At 36.6% G+C, this 20439-nt stretch overlaps 1 long non-coding RNA gene across 2 annotated transcripts in view; it reads left to right on the forward strand.

Moving 5' to 3' along the window:
* LOC128137855 (uncharacterized) overlaps positions 1-20439 on the forward strand; it is an 86135-nt gene that overhangs the window by 19189 nt on the left and 46507 nt on the right. For both annotated transcript variants that reach the window (XR_008233888.1, XR_008233885.1), the window contains exons 2-3: positions 6471-6549; positions 9368-9469. This is a non-coding gene — a long non-coding RNA (uncharacterized LOC128137855). The remainder of the gene's footprint in view (positions 1-6470; positions 6550-9367; positions 9470-20439) is intronic.

The raw sequence follows: 20439 nt of genomic DNA on the forward strand, positions 1-20439 counted from the left end.
AAAATGTATGAAAGGTATTTTGCTCATTAGTTCCTGGATCTCTAAATGGTAAGCTGTCTTTATGTTTCTGAGATCTTGATTTTATAGGATTAGCACATTAAATTTAATGCTAAGTAGGACTCTAGGACTTAGACTTTTGTCAATCGGTCAATTTATGGTTCACCTTAAAATTTAGTTTTTATTTAAATACTATGTAAGTATACACAGTGTAGAATGACCACAGTAAAAGATTTCTTTTTCAATAAAAATGCAGCTCAGCAGCTTTGTGATAAATGGTGACATTATGTATATGCCAATCCCTTCTGGAAAATTGGAGCGATTCTAGACTTTGCCAAAAATTTGACATGCCACCCTAAATGTTTAATCAGGGATGCTGTGACATTCAATGCCGCTTGTATATATGTGTCAGTCTAATTTTTATTAAACCTCTTCAGAATGAAACAGAATCTGCTTCGGGGGGGGGGGGGGGGAAGGAGGACTGAACCAAACTAATGCTATTAATATGTTTCTCTCTGGATATGACATAAATAATCTAAAATTAACTATGATCCTCACTTCACTGAGCACAAACTTCCTCAGTAAAAGTTTTGAATTGGAATAGAACTCAGAGGAGTGCTGTGTCAAATTAATGATCATGAAGCAAGGCTCACAGAGCATTAGTAGTCAGCTTCTGCCTTGGGTGAGACCAGGGAATAGATGCCATTCAGCCATCTGAACAGAATTTCTATAATAAAATCTGTCCTTCAAAAAACCAGAAGAACCTAACGGGACTTCCCTGTGACTTCTCCATCAGTTGATTCTATTCTGGCCATGGAAAATACATACTAGATTTCAGATAAGGGCCAGAGAAGCCAACTAAAAAGAAACATTATTAATCTGTTGGTGCTGCACATTAAAAGGACTATACAAGTTAATAGTTCCAATCCTGAAAAACTTTGCGTGTATGATCTCTTCATTTTTATATATAGCCTTATTTTGTTTAGTGAGACTAGCTGAATAATTTAGGAGATTTTACCAGAATTTTGATCTATGTCTATGAGTTCAACTTCACAACGTGGAAAGTATGTTTGTATGAATATTTCTAGTTCATAATGATGCTCTTACTGGTGTTTCTTCAGATTGTTTCTTATATAAATTTTATCTGCTATTTATCCATCCTCTGGTTTTAAAATAACAAAATTATTAGGTGCTATTCTGCCACCAACAAGTAACAAATGTTTTACTAATGCCAGCTGATCCAGGTTTTAATTCCCAGTGCTCGTGAGAAAGTAGTGGACCCCATCGTAGTTTCCATATTGTTGTTTATTTGTTCTGGCATATGACACTGGGACATGGGGGACATGGGGGACATGGCAGGGGTGCTCTATAAACACAGAACAGAAGCATGCTCCATAGGATGGCATATGCACAGAGTAAGTGGAAGGCTGGGACACAGTGCTGGTCAGTGTAATAAGTAGTTGTTTTGGTGTGTATTCTCTAAATCTTCTGAAGTTTTACAGAAAGCTTGGCACTGAAGAATAAAAAGATATTTGATGCGTACTTAAAATATTAAAGGGAGAGAGGGAGAGTTCTCTGGTTTTATACAGCCAAAGCTTCCAGCCAAATTGAAAGGAGGAAGGAAATTTTCTTACAGCTGTTTCGGTCCCAATGTTTTCAGTAAGAAGTGGTACCCTATTCATTTTTCGACAAAGTAAGACGCTAATACCTTGACCACCTCTGGATTGTAAAGCTAATGACACGCTCTTACTTAATCAATCCAAAATTGCAGAATTGCTGTATCTGTCAGCGTTCTTTCCTACCTGGAAATTGGGTACAGTCAGAACCCCCAGAATCCTTTCTAGTCACTGAATGATTGTATGTGTCTAGTGGCAGCAAATATTGTTCTATATTTTCTCTGGTGTAATGCTGTGTCCCAGGATATGTACTGCAACACTTCTAGCCAGACCTGATGTCTACCTGTGCTGTTGGTCGTGAACAGGTAAAACCCAGGATTATATTCAAAAGTACAGATTATGCTTGAAAAGAGGCATCAAGTGATCTGGAGCTTTCATGGCTCCTGTAGATCCCAGGTTCTTCTGAGAAAGTTGGTGCTTAGGTGTTACTACAGATTCCATGGTTTAAGGTAAAGAAAATCCCTATTTCATTCCCTATAGTTATGGTTTAGCAAGAATTACATGATAGACAGATGCTCAGAAATGTATTGTTTGTAAATATAATACAGTTTTCTAGTGTGAATGTAAAATGAAACATAATGGAATAGTTAGACCTGTAGAAACACAAAATATTTCCATCATTACAGAGAGAAAATTTCTATAGCAAGGAGGATTTGGGGTTCCTAAGAGAAAGAAAAAAAATGTTCATAGTTTATCCTGTATAAGATCTAGTGAGATACTAACTTTCTTGTCTGGTAAATGAATCTTTAGTCCTATGTACTCAACCATCATTCTTGTTAGGTACCCAGTCATCATTCTTCTGTCATCAGGAAGTAGCTGGTATATCCAGCAACCTACTGAAATGCTGGATTAACGCAAAGGGAGAGCAATTAAAGATGGAAAAAGTAACCTTTTGTCATGTGGCTGAAGCCCTAAACTTAGTCACAAATGCATTCTCTTTCTCTATGCTTGAGAGGAAATTTCTGGAAATTATACTATGACAATTCTAGAAAAGAGCAGCCTGCCTGTTTGTTCTTCCCCTCCCTTAAAATTTCCTGCCTCCCAGTTACCCTGGCATATGGTTAAATCATGACCTTCAGTCTAATTCATGATTAGATGAAGGATGAGGACACTTTAATGAAGGTGCTGAGGGCATTATACTGTTAAGCGTTGTTGAGGTCATTGGAAGAATGTGTTGTTCATCAAGATACTTCTTTTTCCCCTTACAGCACTTTTAATTTTCTGTTTCTCTGTGTTTTTATGTAAATGTCATAATTCTGGAGCTTACAAGTATTTCAAGGCAAAACTGAAGAGGCAGTCAGACGAGTCATATGGTCTCCTTGGGGAACAGTGGAGAACTTTGACTATGGGCAAAATAGCATTGATTTAGTATCCAACGCTATCTCGTTTACTCCACTTGAAATATTTAGGTTGCATTAACAGTAATGCTCCATTTGGGCATTGCTTGGCCCTTGGTAACCAGTTAGGAAGAGGAGGAAAAAAAATGCAGGCTGACGTGAAACCATCTGTTCTGTGTCTGAAAGCAGCTACCTCCCAGGCCTTTTAAGACAGAGAGGAAAGGATACTGGATACAAAAATCTTCCCACTAAAAATGTCAGGAACAGCAGGTTTACAAAGGGGTTTCTGAAAAAAAAAAAAAAAAAAAAAAAGAAACAATGAGAAATCAGTTAGAAATATACAGAGAAGTATGTTTGATATTAAAACTCCCCATGATTTGATCAGTATGTTTAGCAACTCAGGAAAAGTAACACTTATGTTTTATATGTTATAGAAGAGAAGGAACAGCAGGAGCATAAAATACAGAAATGACTGGGAAAAATGATCTTTTACTGTAGTGCACAAAGTAATGTTTGTATTCCAGGATGAAATAGCAAACAACTGGAGAGCCCCTTTAATCATACTAAAGACTGTGTGGTGATATACCGAGGCCACGAAGTTCCCTAGTTACTGCAGCAGTGTGGTAAAGTCATACTGGCTATTCATATCCCAGCAGTAAAAGCAAGCAAAACTTGCCTTGGTCTTGCAGAGGCAAGTCGTCCATAACCTTAGTGTGTGGAAAAGGAAAAAGAGGTGACAAAATCTGGGGAGTCTTCAAAGTTGCCTAAGGTGCCCTTTATGGCAGAATGATTCCTAACCTCAGAGTAAAATAACTACTACTTGATCGATGTATCGCAGAAAGTACTTTATTCTGTAATCTCGCAGAGCATTGTTTAGTTCATAATTTGTTTTTGAAATGTTTTATTCTACAGCATACCCATAACAGTAACTGCCATAACTTTAATGATGTTTTAATATCATGAGATCTCATTATAACAGTCTGCTTATTCAGTTTTTGCTGATAAGTGAAGTAAGAATGCCAGCTGTTCTGGTTGAATTACTGGGTCCATGGATTACTAAAAAGAAAATTAATATAGTCATTATTCCTTTTTTTTCTATTGAGTAGCATTTAGAGGCTCCAGCCAGGATTAGAGCTTCGTTATAATAGATGCTGTATAAACATTAAAGATGGCCTTACATGGTAAATACAACATGCTGTTATTGTTTAGTTTAATGTTGAAACAAGTTGAGTTTTGTTTGCAGTTTCAGGAAGAGAGGTCATGTGTAAATAATGTTGTTCATATTTAACTAATACAATTAATTCATTCATCCAAAACCTGCATAAAGACTAACAAAAAGTATATCTTAGATCTGAGATTACATGGAAAACTGTCTAAAAATTACTTCACCAATTTTGTACTGACAGCCTAAATATTGTATTGCATACTGAGCTGGGCGTGGGGAAATGGAAGTAAAACAAATTGTTTTCCATCACAAAACAACAGCGAATACAGTAGCACTATTTTATTTACAGCACAGATGTTTATTTAACCAATTTATTGGTAGCAACCTAGAGAAAATTGAACCAAGTTGAAAAAATATACCATTTCATCACAGACTGGAAAAAAGAATGTGTACAGATATGTTGCAGTTTATTGAAATTTACTGCACTTTGAGATATATTGCATACTACAGGAAAGATAATTTATCTTTATATCTTATGTTATTATTGTATGTGTCAAATAGAATTTTAGTTTGTCATATTTCTAAAAAATATAAGCTCGTTTCAGGAAAGCAGTCATCACTGTACGTGTATGTTTGTCATATTTATTTAAAGTCTTAAGCATCACCTCGCCTTGATTTTTCTTGGAGAGATAGAAAGAGATGACCATCTTTCTCACTGTTTAAAAGAGCAAACTCAGCACCAAATGGGTAAGATCTCTGAAGATGATTGTAGCATTAGCTCATCTGCGGCGTGACGTAGAGAAAAAAGGGTGCAGAGCATTTCTGCCGCAATGTTCTAGTAAACACTTGGAATGAGCCTGTTCTTGGAACCAGAAACCTTCTCATGTAAAGAAGGTGCTACAAAAGCATTGTCAGTAATTTAATACATGGTCTTTGGACTTCTCGTGATGACTGTTGGCAAGTTTCATGCTGGGCAGCAAACACCATTTGTCTGTATTTTCTGTCTGATGCTGCTGGCAGGGTCCTAAAAAGATAAAAGAAGAAGGAAAACCCTACCAACTGTTGCATAGCCTGGAAATAATAGTGTGTGTATATTTAGACTTTTATCAAGTTGACATCATAACGTACAGCTTCTAAGAGGTGAGCTATGAATGGTGTGTATTCCATAAGTGAAAAGGTAGTGGTTTTCTGAATTTTGTAATAACTAAACACTTGAAGCTCAGCACATAACAAATTATCTTAATTGGTTTAAGCAATCAAGCATAAAATACTGTGGTCTGTTGGAAGTTCATAGCAGTAGTTCATAGTGTCAGCAGAGGTGAACAGGCAAGAGAACATGGAAACAGTATGCAGCATTTGTGTGCATCGGGTGCACGGTCTGCTGACTCCAGTGTTCAATGCTACTGGCAGCTCTTTGATTCATAGATGTTCATCTCCCTGGCTCTGTGGATCAGGCAAAAGAGCAACCGTGTTATTTTTTTATATGTGAATCCAAATGTTTACATAGCCAAGACATAATCCTCATGTTGATATATGCTGACACTACACACGCTGAATTTTGCAAGTGTTAGAATAGGCCTATCTAGTCTTTTCATTTTACGACAGAGATGATTATTTTTTTCTGACTGGCAGATTAGTAAAACTACTCGTCCAGTACTAGGTATCTATAAGAAGCTTCTAAATACCATAAAGGTTCTTAAAAAAACCCCCTGAGTTTAGAAGGAGCAAAAACAATTATCTGTGATTAGTTTTGATATGTAATATTTTAAACTTAAGCTTTCTGACAAATATAAGTGATTTTTCTGGTTTTTTCCACCAACAAAATAGAGCACTTTGAAGGTTTCTAATTTAAAAAGTGACTATAGTTAGTCAAAAATTACCACAGAATTTTTTTTCCCCAATGAAAAATGTTATTTTTCAAAATACAGGGGCTTTAATAAAAAAATAAGTATTTAGATTTTTCAATTTTTAAGAGACTTGCCATGTCTGTATACATTTTTCTAATTCTTAGTGAAAATGCTACCTTAGATGTCATCGTATTTCATTGTGATTTTTGTATACTAAAATGAACTTCTCAATCATCAAATGGAACTATTGAAGTAATTAAAATATTTTTCTTTTAAACTTCGGAATTGTTTGGGAATAAGAAGCTTCAGAATTTCACTTCTTACCAAAAAATTCCATGCTGTTTATGCTATAATTCAGGTTTAACAACAACAAACCTTAAATAACAGATAACTCACTTTGATTATATTAGTATAGTAAATACAAAGGTAAGTAGCTCTTTCTTTTCAGTTATTGGCTGCAAGGACAGAAGCTTCAAGTTTATTAGGCTGGGGTTGGAAAGGTCTTTGAGGATCTAGCAACACGTTAAGTAAGTGACTATTTTTCTGCTTTTTGCTTTTGTCAGAAAACTCGCATTTGAAAAAAAAGATACTGTTCAAGATTATATTACAGCTACCTTATTTGGGGGTTTTGTGGGTTTTTTAACAAACAAAATGTTTAAAAATGAAGATGAGAAAATAGATTATACTTTGCTTTTTTCATTTTGCATTCAATTGCGTATTTTCATATAACTATGTATGTGTGTATAACTATGTAAATACATTAAATTTTGAAATTATATCATTGCAAAAACATTATGTCATACAGGAATAACAGTTAGCAATGATCACTTGGAAAAAAAAAATACAACTCATTTATATAAATTGAGAGCCCAGAGAAACCCAAGAACCATGAAATAAATATCTATAACATTACAGCAGATGAACGTAACTTCTGCAGAAATCGCTTCCAGATCTTAATTAGAAATGGTTATTTTTGACAGAAATCTTGTGGTTTGAATTAAGAAATGTAATAAAATATTTAGACTAGGAGTTAAAAATATGTTTTCCTTTACCCTTTGAGACAGGACTTAAATGGGAATGGAACGCATACAGGGAATTTTTGTATTATTATTTAGCAGTGCATTAATAGAATGTTATAGCCAAAAAAGAATCTTCAGTGTAGCAATCTTTTTGTATTAGTATATGGTCTATGGTTTAGTTGTATATTTACAGAACAGTACCTAACATGTTTGATCACTGCAGTGTTTCCCAGAGTCACTCCATCACTTTTAGCAACAAGTCTGTGAGTACTATAGCTGGTTATGGCCAGTACAGGGCACAGAAACTCTTTTCTGTATTCAGTTGGTTTTTTGACATTATCACATTCTTTAAACAGTCTGACAACAAAAACTCCAGCTATTTTTGTTATATAACATAAGAGAAATACCAATTATTCCGTTACAGCTGATTCATTCATATCCAAACAAATTAATGTCATTTAGTAATGTCAAAAATTGAAGTTCAGCACAGCAGAGAAAAGTCCAGGAATAATATGTTTGCCCATATCAGTCAATCTTACTGGTATTTTGCAAGCCTTTTTACTCCTACCATTTTGTCAAAGGTTATACATGCAATAAGATATATGTGAGCATGTCTCAACCTTCATAATTATGATACAAACTCTCAGAACGTATAATAAATCTTTCAATTATAGAAAAATTCTATTTTGGGAGCACTGTGGTAACTCTTGCAATAGCTCACTGTAACAAGTTTTGGGTTTTGCAGAGATTAATTTTATGCAACACACAGATCAGAGCTCAAACAGTGAATAAATTAGTCCCATGTTGCACTTCAGCACAGTGTGATTGCTGATTGACAACAAGTATTGCAGGGTAACTTCAGTAATATATAAGCATCTAATTCTCAGCCACCATACTTCTGTAAATATTTTATATTTTCCCCTTTCTTGCTTATAGCTGATCCAGTTATTCCTTACCCTCTGTCATGATTCCTAATGACAGGAATTGTCTGGCAGTGTGCACCTGCAACAGAATCTTGGAGACATTTAAATTTGATCTTATCCAGCCAAAGAGTTCCTGTCTCTTCTTTCCTAACTTCCTGTGATTCTGAGCTTTAGGGTTGGGGAGGGGAGGGTGTTTTGGGGGGAGTTTTTGGGTGTTGGTTCATTGGTTGGCTGGGTTTTTTTGAGGGAATAAGACTAAGTGCAGAAAGGGAATGGGATCAGTTAGAATAGTAAATACTCTTGTCTTGAATCATATGATATTCCATCCAAATGTCTAGTTTGTTTATTAATACACCTTGTCCTTCTAGGATGCCTAGACTATCAGAAATGTTAAGAAAATGTGATGAAATTTATTCTCCCTAAATCTGAGCTCCAAGGTATTCATTTTCCACCTTGCTCAACTGATTCAAACTCCAACTGATGTATAGCATGGCTGTATTACAAAAAGTGATGTCACATTAACTATGTTATACTTCAACATGCAAACACAAGGCACTGTGTAACAGCTTCAGCTATTCACTGGTGAGGTCATGATATCCTCTGTCCTATTACGGCTGATTGGATGCTCAGAAGAAAATTGACTTTGAAGGTTTCTAAAACTGTGTCTTTTATGGCAGACAGGTGAAGGGATGTGCAAATCAAAGGGCTGCTGTCATTTCTGGCTGAAGGCCAAACAACTTGGAACAATTCAGCAGAGAATTTGAATTGCTCCCTCCATCATCTATAGTGGAATAAGACTAATAGTAAAAGTTCTTTTTAAGTGATCAAAAATGTATGCCATGGTAGGCTCAAAGTTTTGGAGATACGTCTTGTGTATTAGGATTTAAAATATCAGATTCAGATACTTCTGGCAATGTCTTTGTCTGGTGTTGCTATAATTTCAGCAGCACCTGACAGCTGTAACAGAGATCAGTGAGTTATTGCAAGTAAGTTGCTTATCGTGTAGCTTTGCACTAGAAGAATATTTAGTGAAATTAGTGTCAGTGTTAGCGACAGTGAAACCCTTTGGCAAATCTAGCAGGGAGTTTAAAAACTAATAAAGAAATAATATATGTATCTCACCCTCCTTGTCCCTGTAATGTATAAACCTGAGGACTCTCATATCAGGTAAGAGTAGATTTCCCATCTAATCTAAAGTAAATTTTAATAATTAATTAGTTACAGAAGTATTGATATCTCTTCTGAAAACCTGATAGCAAGTTGGCCAGATTTATCATTTTCAGATAAACCTTAGATATATGTATCTTTGACCAGCACATCTTTCCTGTTGTCTGTGAGTGGCTTCACAAAGGCACAGTTTTCTTCCATGTTTATTAAAGATTATCTATCCTTATTTTCTTTAGATATCAAAGTACAGTTTGGTCTAAGTGGAGGAAAATACTGCTTGTCTTTGCTGCAGCTGGGGAGATCCTGGCCAAGGAAAGGAAGTCCAGAAATTTTCAAAGGTTATGTACCAAGTGTGAAGGGCAAGAATGGGGAGCGGGGGAGGCAGGGGCAGGAGGGCTGAGGCATTGAAATCCCCCCACACAAGCAGAGGGATGCTCCATCGTAGGCAGAACTCACCAGGAGGCTGCTGCTGTCTTTGCCTTCGTCTTCCATAGTAAATCTGCACCAGACCGTGTTGTCTTCTTGGTGCGTCAGCATGCAGAGGAATGAACCATCTTAATAAGCTTCAAAGGTCTTCCTCCTCTCTGCTCATGACAAGAACTGGATAATTGCCTGCCCATTGGATTACAGCAGCCACCACGGATTACTCAGGCAAGGCAAAGAAATTTCCATTTACCTGTGCTTTTGAATGTATCTGCTCACTCCTCTGTCCAAGTTTTACATCCCATCAGGACAGGAGTTCAAGCTCTAAATTAAAATAAGATTAAGCATACAGTTTTCTAGGGTTTTTTGGTTTGTTTTTTTTTTTTTTTTAATGTATTACAAAATGACTTAATTAAATGAGGTTTGATTATATTAATGTCAGGTATTCACTATCAGACTTCTTGCTTTTCAGAATACCTTCAATACTGATAAAAACAATCCTAGCAAAGGTTTTCTAAAATATAAATTCCATGTGTTTACTTCTGCATTTCAAACCTAAATGGTACAAGCAGTTTCCTTTTAGCAGTCACATTCATTCTGGGTTTATTTATAATCTGCCGAGAACACAAAAAAAAAAAAATCTCAATGTGAGTTGCCTTATCTTAAATAGTGGACAATGGAGCCAACATGTAAAACCACCTATTAGCATGTCAGTCAGAGTGTTATTGTACTCCCCCAAAATAGCAGGTCTACTTTAAACAAGACTGTGGTTTATGATTCAGAATCACAAAAACTCTCTTTCTAAGCCAGTAAGGAAGACATCTGGGAAGAGCAGATCTAAGCCTATTCAAACCTCAGAGATTTTACCATTTATAAATTCAAATTATCTGCTTTCAGCATTGAAATAGTGTTTCAGAATGACAAAAGGAACTGATCACTGGTGTACAACAGGCTGACTTAACCACAGGCTTCACTGGCAGTGTGCAAGAGAGGTTTTGTAAACGTGGCATTAAGAATAACTGGTGGTTATCTTGTATTTGGTGTGAGCAAGAAAATAAATCCAAGTAAATATAAATGATAGTCCTTAGATGGCAGCTCCCTATAAATTTATGTCTAATATTAATAATTATACTTCTAAGAAAATTAAGGAACTGTAAAGGCTATTGAATTCAGATTTTAGATGAAGCTTTAAGAACCTTGGGGTTTGTCGTATACAGAATAAACAAAGGCAGCTGAAGGACCTTCACACACTGAAAGTCAATGTGATTGAAACCGAAGCTGCAAAAGCCAGAGCAGAAACACAGATCACAACTGTCTAGTGTTCATGAAGTCGTCAGATTCTGGTATGAAGTTTGGTGATGTTATTTTAAATGCCTGCTTTGTGGTGAGTGTGAGACCTGGAATAATAATGCGATGAATAAGGATTCTGATTCCAACACATTTGAGGGCAAAACTTGCATTGACTCCAGCTGAGCCAGGAAAACACCCAGTAGGTATTTTTGCATGTTGTTGTAAATATAGCACAAAACGTAGGAACTACACATTCTGAGATCTGGCCCAGTATATTTGAGACTCTTGTCTCTCTTTTCTACCTGACCACGCTACAGAATTCCTGTTAACCCCTTTTAACATGCATGGCACACTGTCTTAAAAAAAAAAAAAAAGAAGGAAAAGTATACAGAAACTTTGGTAACATACTAGCAGACCAACTTCTGAATTAGAGTGGAAGTATTTTGTAAAAGGTGAATTGGAAAACTCACACTGAATTTGTCAATGCAAAATGCTAAGTCTTGTTCTAATAGCTTTGCAGAGGATTTACCTACTGAATCCAAGTGCGTACACAACTGTGCTAAGAAATTTCAAACATGACCTTCAGCATCACTTTTGTGCAGGAGGTGGAGAACTGCCTCTCAAAAATTGCTAAGTCTGCACACGCTGAAATCTGCCACTGGCTTCACGTAAGGGTAGGATTTTTCTCTGGAGGAGGCATTTCCAGTAGTGACGAATGATGTAATGGATTTTTTATGTGATCAAATGGACACTTAGTGTACGTAATTGTATTTCCTTAGTATCATTTACCTAAGTTCAAAATGTGTAATTCATTTAGTGTTTTATAAATTGTTATTTTGGAGTTGTGCCAGAAATTAGAACAAAAATTGAAATGACTGTAATATTATTTTTTAATATGGAGTGCAGATATAACTGGAAGGAACCGAATCAAGACATAATTCAGACTCATTATAAATAGCAGCTTAACACTGAAATGTGCTGATATGAAGAAAATAAGTACAGGATTAATTATACAGAAAAATAAAGTGAACACATGCAATAAACTAATTAAATGTGAACTTGTTCATAGAAAAAGAAAGTTTACCCTGTTCAGAGATAGATTTAAGGTCTACTGATAATAAGAAAATCCTCCTAATAGTACTACAGGACATTAAAAATTCCTATACAGTATTTCATCAAATGATAGGATTTGAAATACAGGAAACTGCATGCACTTTTCATTCCTTTTAGTACCATGTGCTTTAGCAGGTTTTAGATATGCTGCCTTCTAGAAAGCTATATCTTCTAGATGGCACTGGCCTCGCAATATTTCTGCTCTACTCTACTTCTCCTGTAACAGATTGGATCTCATATTGAAACACTTCCAGGTTATCTGGACTATTTACGCCTCTTGCACCAAATGGAAATTAACTTGTTACAAGATAAAAATTCATCAGGACAACAATTACTGTAACAAATATTCATCTATTCTGCTCTAAGTGTCCATCCTTGGAGTGTAGTTTATGGGAAATACTGACTTTAAACAAAGAAGAAATTTAGAGTTACACCAAAGGTTGTGTGTCAAGTAGTACACATTCAGTAAGAGAACTTGTTGCTAGGCTAATGGGGAAAATACAGTAAGGTCAATTAAATGTTTAGAAGTTTTTAAAAGGTGTGTAGGTGTAGCCTTTCTTGTTAGACCCGGGGTTGCTTTAGCACAATATTGTAATTTGCTGCAATCCAAACACGCTCTTACCACTTCAGCACTGTGTGCAATGCATTCAGATGGCATAATGTACCCACTTTTCCTATTTGCTACCTTCAGTATTCAAGGACACCTTTGAGAAAGGATCAATCCTTTTGTGCACATCCACCAACTTTTAGAAAGGTTCCCAGGCTACTATAGGGCCACATTTTTTGTTATCGTTCATATTTTCAATTTTCAATAACATCCTGAGAGCTTAGCCATTAGAATTGTCAGAACAACACAGAGGTTTTTAGCTAATTTTAATTATAATAGTATTCATCTTTATTATATATATTTATGCAAATTGGTGGCTAATATAGAGATGGCCCTGAACTGAAATGTTGATTCCAAATACTCTGAAGCTTTTTAAATGGGTGAAGTACAGATTCAAATTTTGTGTTTCTCATGAGATTCCAGTTGAAAGGTAATTATTTCTGCCATAATTACTGTTAGTCCCAAATTTCTAAGTATCATTCAACCCTGAAGTCTCCTCAATAGTAAAGATGTGCTGTCTGACATGGTGAAATGAATATTGATGAAAATAGTGGTTCAAGAACAATAACAGTTCTTTATTAGTCAAAATTTCCACTCCAGAGACTTCCTGGCAGAGTTTCCCAAGCACTGATCTAACTCCAGCCCAGCACTCACAAAAGAGGATGGAGTAGTTTGTGGCAGGTAGGCATTGCTCTGAGCTGCAACTCTAAGAGATTTCAAAGCATTAAACAGGGCAAGGACAAGGGTCCGAGGGTCATGGCCTTACCTCTGATCTCTTGTTTGCGCAGGAGTGAGGTAAAGGCTATTCCAATAAGTACGTGGAGCCAGTTCTCTCTATAGATGAGAGACGAGAAATGACAAATGGTCTCTAAGCACAGCAACAACTGTTGTTCCTGAACTTTTTTGTTTCAAAGAAGGATGGTTTTTTTTATTTTTTCTTTTTTTCATCCATCTGTGTACACTGTGTATATATATATATATATGTTTCAGGAACAGATGAGAACCTTGTGAAATGAAATAATCTTTATTTTTTCTTTCTTGTTATGTTTTACCCATAAGAGCTTTTTTCTTTTTTCTTGTTGTGCTTTTCTTTCTTGTTAAGAGGTATTTCCATTTGCATTTAACTTCAGGTCAAAGCCAAGACCCACTGCTTAGAAGGAGTGGTTTTGTGGGTTTCAGAGAGACCAGTATTTTTAAATCCCTGAGACAGCACCACTTACAGAGAGTGTTCTGGACCCTTTATGATGTTACATTATGGTAAATTTTATAATTGTTTACTACTGCATCGAGTTCTAAATAAATGCCTCTAATAGGTGAATACTTTTATTTCTAAAATGTCGATTACTGTAAGTGATTCAGAAATCCTAATGAATAGTTATGTATAAGGAAGTAATTTTGAAAATTACTTTTTGGAGTGTGTAAAAACACAAAGAAATGCAGCTTGCTTAGGAGGTGCTGATGAGATCAAACAAGTCCAGCAGAAAATGCAGTTCTTGGACTTGACAGGAATAATTTTGTTAAGTGTGAGCAGGTATGACTCCCAAAAAGAATAAGCATCCAAATAAGAGGCATTTAATCTTACAATAAAACAGTGCTTGAAGCATTTGCAAACATTCATCAAATCCTTTCAGTATGGGCAAGGAATATTTTAGGCTAGATTGTCACTATCCTTTCTGGAAGAATTCAAGATATGAATACAAATGGCCTCTACCTAGATGGCTAATAGTAAGAGGCTAGAGGGTGTCTTAGGATCAGTATTGAGACGGTGTCTTTGCACCCACAGCTGGCTTGAAAAGAATGTGAGGAATGAGGAGGTCATGGGCTGCTTCTGCGTATGAAGTTTCTTATGGCAATGGTTAAATTTATAAGTTTGGCTGGTGTGATTTCCTGGTTGATATACCACAGCTCAGATCTGCATTCTTATGCATTTCTTCCCTGGGTTCATTTCTTTTGGAGAATTTATTTCTTGTCTGGGTGCAGTCCTAGAATATCCTTTTCCCCTCAAGCTTTCAGTAAGCCTCCTATTTCACTTGTCCTCTAAGTAAAAACTTTCTTCAATATTTCAGGAGTCCTACAGTGTTTCTACTGTCCTGTTAAAGTTCAGGTGCTGGGGAGGTTGGAGTTTATTTTTTTGTTTGGGTTTTTGGGGTGGATTTTCTCAGTAAAAATGTAAGCCTTTTTTTCTGCAGGATTTTTTGAAGTTTTCCCCAGAGTGTCTGAGAAAAACCTTCCAAACAGCTTCTGGCTTCTTACTCTTCTTTTTCAGCTCTGTACACAACGCACACAAAAGTTTCTCTCTCCATTCCCCCCCCGTCCCTGTAGAAAGAAAACCTTCAGAAAGGCTGCCTTTCCCTTTGCTTGCTATCTAGTTGTCTCAAACACTCTTATTTGAAGTATTCAGGTAGTGCTGAGTGAAATGTATTTATTTTTTCGTTTGCTTTCAGGTGAGACTGGATTATCTCATGATGCGTTGCATTAAAATTTGAGCTATAGAGGATGATGCTGCCTACATACTGAGCCCTGTTTGTTAAGATGCCTGAGGGTATGATGTGCCTGATGTGCAAACCCTTCTGAGATCCTCTTGCACGTGTCACATACCCTCTTCTGTCCCCAGTTCAGGATCCTAGGAAACTACTAGTATGAACATCTGCAGTGCCACAGCGTTGTGTTCAGGCTGTGGCTCCTGTATCGGTAAAAGCGAGCTTTTAATTGCTGATTTGAATACAGAAATTAACACAGAAAAGAATTAGGTGGTTTAGACCGTGAAATGAAGACAGGAGCATTTGAACTGCCAATTCTTGAAATAGAAATGGTTCACTATTATGCCTGTAGTTTTACTGAAAAGGGTATGTTATCAATTTCACAAAGACACTTCCACGCTGACTGCTGTGGAAGTCACATAGACACAGATAGTTATCTCATGTTACCTTCCTTAGGAGAGCAGATTTTGGCAGATGGGTACACCTAAAAATGCTCTGTGGTAAACAGGAGATTTTGTGAAAGATTATTTGTTCCATAAAGTCTAAGTAATCGTTATTAGTCATTTTACTTTCTTAGAGGATGCTATTTAGCAGACTGGCATCTGGCCAGTCAGACAGATTTAACTAGCATTACTTGAAAACCAAGTATGGTTGGTTATCAGCTGTCAAAGGTTCAGGTGAGGTATATTGATCTACAGGAAGTCAGAGGAGTCGGTTTTGATGAACTAGAGCTTCTGCTTTTCTTCTGTCACTTTGGATCAGGAAAGCAATGGCTATAACACGCAGTCTCAGAAAATGCTTCTGGTAGTCAGACAACCATTTTCTCCAGCAAATGCAGTGAGTGACATGTATGCTTTCATGGAAGCTCCTGGAGGAGAATCCAAGATCGTGCAGCTCTTGGGAAAAAGGAACTCCAGAGCCTGACCAGTTCAGTGTCTGCCTAGGGACATGGAACATGCTTTCAGTCCTTTATGCAAGGTTTTAGTCCTAGATGACCTGGCTCTGTGCTCTGTTAACTCATAATGAGTAGCGCAGATTTTAAGCTTCCTTCTGTGATTCTTCCTAACCTGTTTCTGCTTTTGTTCCAGAGTTTACTGTCACATATCTTTTCAGAGTGTTTTTAAGGCATCCAAATTGATGGCACCTAGGCAGGTACAACTTCACCTCACTCAGAATTTTACTTTGAGCCCCATTATTGGTAATGCCTCATATATACTTAATATTCTGAAAATGGTGAAAAAAGTCATGGTTTCAATACTGAGGAAGGAGGTTAAAGTTTACAGATGGAGAGGGAGCACTGGAAATCCTGGAGTTTTCATACAATTATTCAGCACATTTTAGATCCCAAATTAATGCTGATAATCAAGTTATTTGACTGTATTCAGTTTTAGTAAAATTTATTAAACAGTATAATATTTCTAAAATACTAAAGTAAAGAATGTTGCTCGGACATCAGATTTTTTTCAGAAAGGAAAATAACTCTTTCAGTGCAGACACTTCTGGTAACATGGTAAAAAATAAGTAAATCATATTATCAGTGGAAGAAGGAAACAATCCTAAAGGAACATTTAATCTTTCCTTTTGTATACACAAGGAAAGAATCCATACTGCTTTAATCTGGGGTTGTATTGGTTTCAGTTTGCTCCAGTGATGGATAAGGATGTGATTATTTGTGACGAATATGAATTTCTTGTAGGTATTTTATATAAAAACACAGAGAAGTGACAAGAAACCTAATAGGCATTCAGGCCACAGGGGAAGTTTAATCTGGCTTTGAACCACTTTTAGTTCAGTAGGAGTGTACTGCACTCATCCTTGAATGAGATTTAGTTATTTTGTGCACAGATTATGATACCACCACAATAAGCATGACAAATGCTCCAATTTGAGCAGGAATCCCATCTGAATGTTAAAGAACCCTTTCTAGGCATTGCCTCTGGATTTTTAATTTCCTAACCCTGTTCATTATGAAAAATATATGAGACATCAGCAAGTCTATATTTTAATAAAGAAAAGGAAAGAAGGGAAAGAAAGAAAAGCATCCAATTAAAATTCCCCGGGAGAAAGGCTTCTTCCCTATAAACACACAGACATATGCACATGTGCACCCACCCACCCCCACCCCCCTTTCTCCATTATGGAATTCTTAATTGTTTTGGGGCTCTCTCCAGTACAGACATTTCATGGGGGACCTGACCAATATTGTGTTTTATCAGCTGCTCCTAAGAAGTGTTTACTGTACAATCTCTGTAGGATGGATCAAGCAGGTGTAGTCTGAAAACCGTGAGTCCAGTGCAACAAAGTGAAAAGTGAAGATATTTGCTGACAGCAAAAGTTCTTTCACAGGGAAATGCAGGTGACAAATGAAGAGTTTGTCATCAGGTCTCAAATGTATGTAGCCCAGTCTTCTTCCAGCAAACGAATGGTGATCACCCATAAAGCTTTCCAAAGAAATGAGAAGAGGAGGTAACGTAAAGAGAATAGAAATACATTTTGCACTTTGATTAAGTTTATTTGTGAGGCATTATATATGACATTAACTGACTTGTTAAAGCTCTCAAATTCGACATCATAAGGAATTCCTAAGAGTTATGATTAGTGACTGTGGTCTTAAAATGTCCTTGATCTGAGAACACTTGCTATTTTTTTTAGTATGAGATTCTTCATTAGTATTTTTGTTGTTTTCATTTTTGTATTTTGTGAAACTATCCACTGGCTTCAGTCTGAAGTAGAGCTCTTATTTAGAACTACTGTTGCTTGTTCACCGTAATTTTAAACTCTTTTTGGCTTTTTTATTGTGTATAATAGATTGTCCTCATACAATAGCTCTCTGTACCCAGGAGGTTCTAGTGAAGTTGGAAAATTTTAATGAACATTTGAACTGGGAAAGACTGGCTGATTGTCTGGAGTGTCAGTTGGACTGTGTTGATTATGGTCACATGAATTATAAAACCTAATTTTTGTTAACATACTGCCATTAAATATTTTGCAAAATTTCTCTTAAGAATAGTTGCATAAACATAGCTCTCCTGTGTAAAATTCAGCCTAGTCACCCAAACCTCTATTTATCCTTTGGCTAAGTTCATGTGACTGATACACAAAATGATGCCTTTGTACATACACTATGTAACTTGTATTTCCATTTGTAAAGATACTTTGATTAACTATCTGGTGAAAGATAACTGCCCAAATGCAAGATGATTCTAACAGAAAAGTTTAACTGTAGTATCTATTTAGTAATAAAGGTAAACTTTTATTTATTAAGAAAAATAAGTCTTTTATAATTGGAAGTAATCAGTGTACTTCATGTAATCTGGCAGTAAATGACTGTGAGCCCATAGGGCTACTTACGTTCAAAACCAATTTGGTAATCTTCCAACTGGAAATTACAATAAATTAAGGTCATTTCTCCAAGGAATGACGTAAACACTTAAGTAATGGAGCGCTTCTCTTTATGTTGAAATCACATAAGTAAAATTAGAGCCTGCTTAATTACATCTATTGTTGAATGTTTTGATCAGGCATTTAAATACCTGCGGTGGGGCTCACAATCACGTTTCTCCTTGCTAAGCTGGAAACATTAAACCCCCAAGCAATCAGGGTAGGCATATCTGCTCTGCACAAAAGGCAGTGGGAGAAAACAGGCTAACTAGTAAAGCTATCAAAAAAAAAACCCAAAAAACCCAGCCCTACAGATAGTGGTTTTTTACATTTCATATTAAAATATATATTTCTGTCTCAGATTTTTACATCATGCCATGTCGTGGTTTAACCCCAGCCAGCAACTAAGCACCATGCAGCCGCTCACTCACTCCCCACCCCCCCCCCCAGTGGGATGGGGGAGAAAATTGGGAAAAGAAGTAAAACTTGTGGGTTGAGATAAGAACGGTTTAATAGAACAGAAAAGAAGAAACTAATAATGATAATGATAACACTAATAAAATGGCAATAGTAATAATAAAAGGATTGGAATATACAAATGATGCACAGTGCAATTGTTTACCACCCACCGATCGATGCCCAGTTAGTCCCCGAGCGGCGATCCCCCCGCCCCCACACCCCCCAGTTTCTATACTGGGCATGATGTCACATGGTATTGAATACCTCTTTGGCCAGTTTGGGTCAGCTGCCCTGGCTGTGTCCCCTCCCAACTTCTTGTGCCCCTCCAGCCTTCTTGCTGGCTGGGCATGAGAAGCTGAAAAATCCTTGACTTAGTCTAAACACTACTTAGCAACACCTGAAAACATCAGAGTGTTATCAACATTCTTCTCATACTGAACTCAAAACATAGCACTGTACCAGCTACTAGGAAGACAATTAACTCTATCCCAGCTGAAACCAGGACACACCATTAAAAAAAACACAATTATCTGTTGCTCATAGCGGCTTACAGTTTATGTTTTCATTTTTTCAAAAGGCGTAAAGGTGTAGGACATAAGGATAAATAGGCATTTTCCCTTCTTGTTTCTCCGCATCTCCCTGTAACTTTGCAAGATACACTGTATCTTCAAAGGAGAGGTTGATCAGTGTACAGTACTGTGTGGGACCACACAGCTGGATTGTCTTTAGCCTTCTCTGAACTCTGAAAATGATCATATGTAAATACTGTCATTTTCTAGTGTGACTATATGGAAAAACTCCTTTTGGTACTCAGAATTTGCTTCTTGGCATTTTTTTATTGATGTTATCTTTAGTCAAACAGCAAAGTTATTTGGTGACACAGATTTTTGGAAATAAATGTTTAAGCAGCTGAAATCCTTGATGTGCTTTCCGTGTTTCAGTCCCGATAGCCTGACTCTGGCTTTTGAGATTCGCACAGACTTTCTGATAGTAGTACTGCACTAGGAAAGATGATTCAACTTGGGACCTCTATGTGCCTTCTAAGAGAAAAGACATCAGACTTTTGGGGGGATTCTTTGCTGTTTAGTTTACTTGTTAGCTTACTTAGTTCTGCACTCCAGGATCCCTTGTTTTCCTTCCTTATTTAAGACAGTAGGACCAGAAAATGCTTTCTCATGGGGCTTGGAGAGGTAGAAAGAAAAGACAGTACTGCACTGAGCAGATGGGAATGTACAAATGCAGCAGGATTTAATTCAGGCCATTAGGTCTTGTGAGCAGTAGACACTAAATTTACAAACACCTGTGAATTTCATGTATTTCATGTTTAAATTTCTTGGCCTATTCAGGTAAGCTGACGTGCAAGAAGTTGATTCAAGAAATGCAAAGAAGGACTACATTCAGGTGGATTAGCTGAAAAAGCCTGTGCAAACTATAGTTGATGTTGACAAGTGAACTATGGAGTCTGTGTTTTATTGAATTTTGTTCAGTTCAATAATGTATGAAAATGACAGGAGGAAATGTATTAAACTTATACATATGGATGTGACAGTCATGC

This window comes from Harpia harpyja, chromosome 2 (genome assembly GCF_026419915.1).
Source record: "Harpia harpyja isolate bHarHar1 chromosome 2, bHarHar1 primary haplotype, whole genome shotgun sequence".
Lineage (NCBI taxonomy): Eukaryota > Metazoa > Chordata > Aves > Accipitriformes > Accipitridae > Harpia > Harpia harpyja.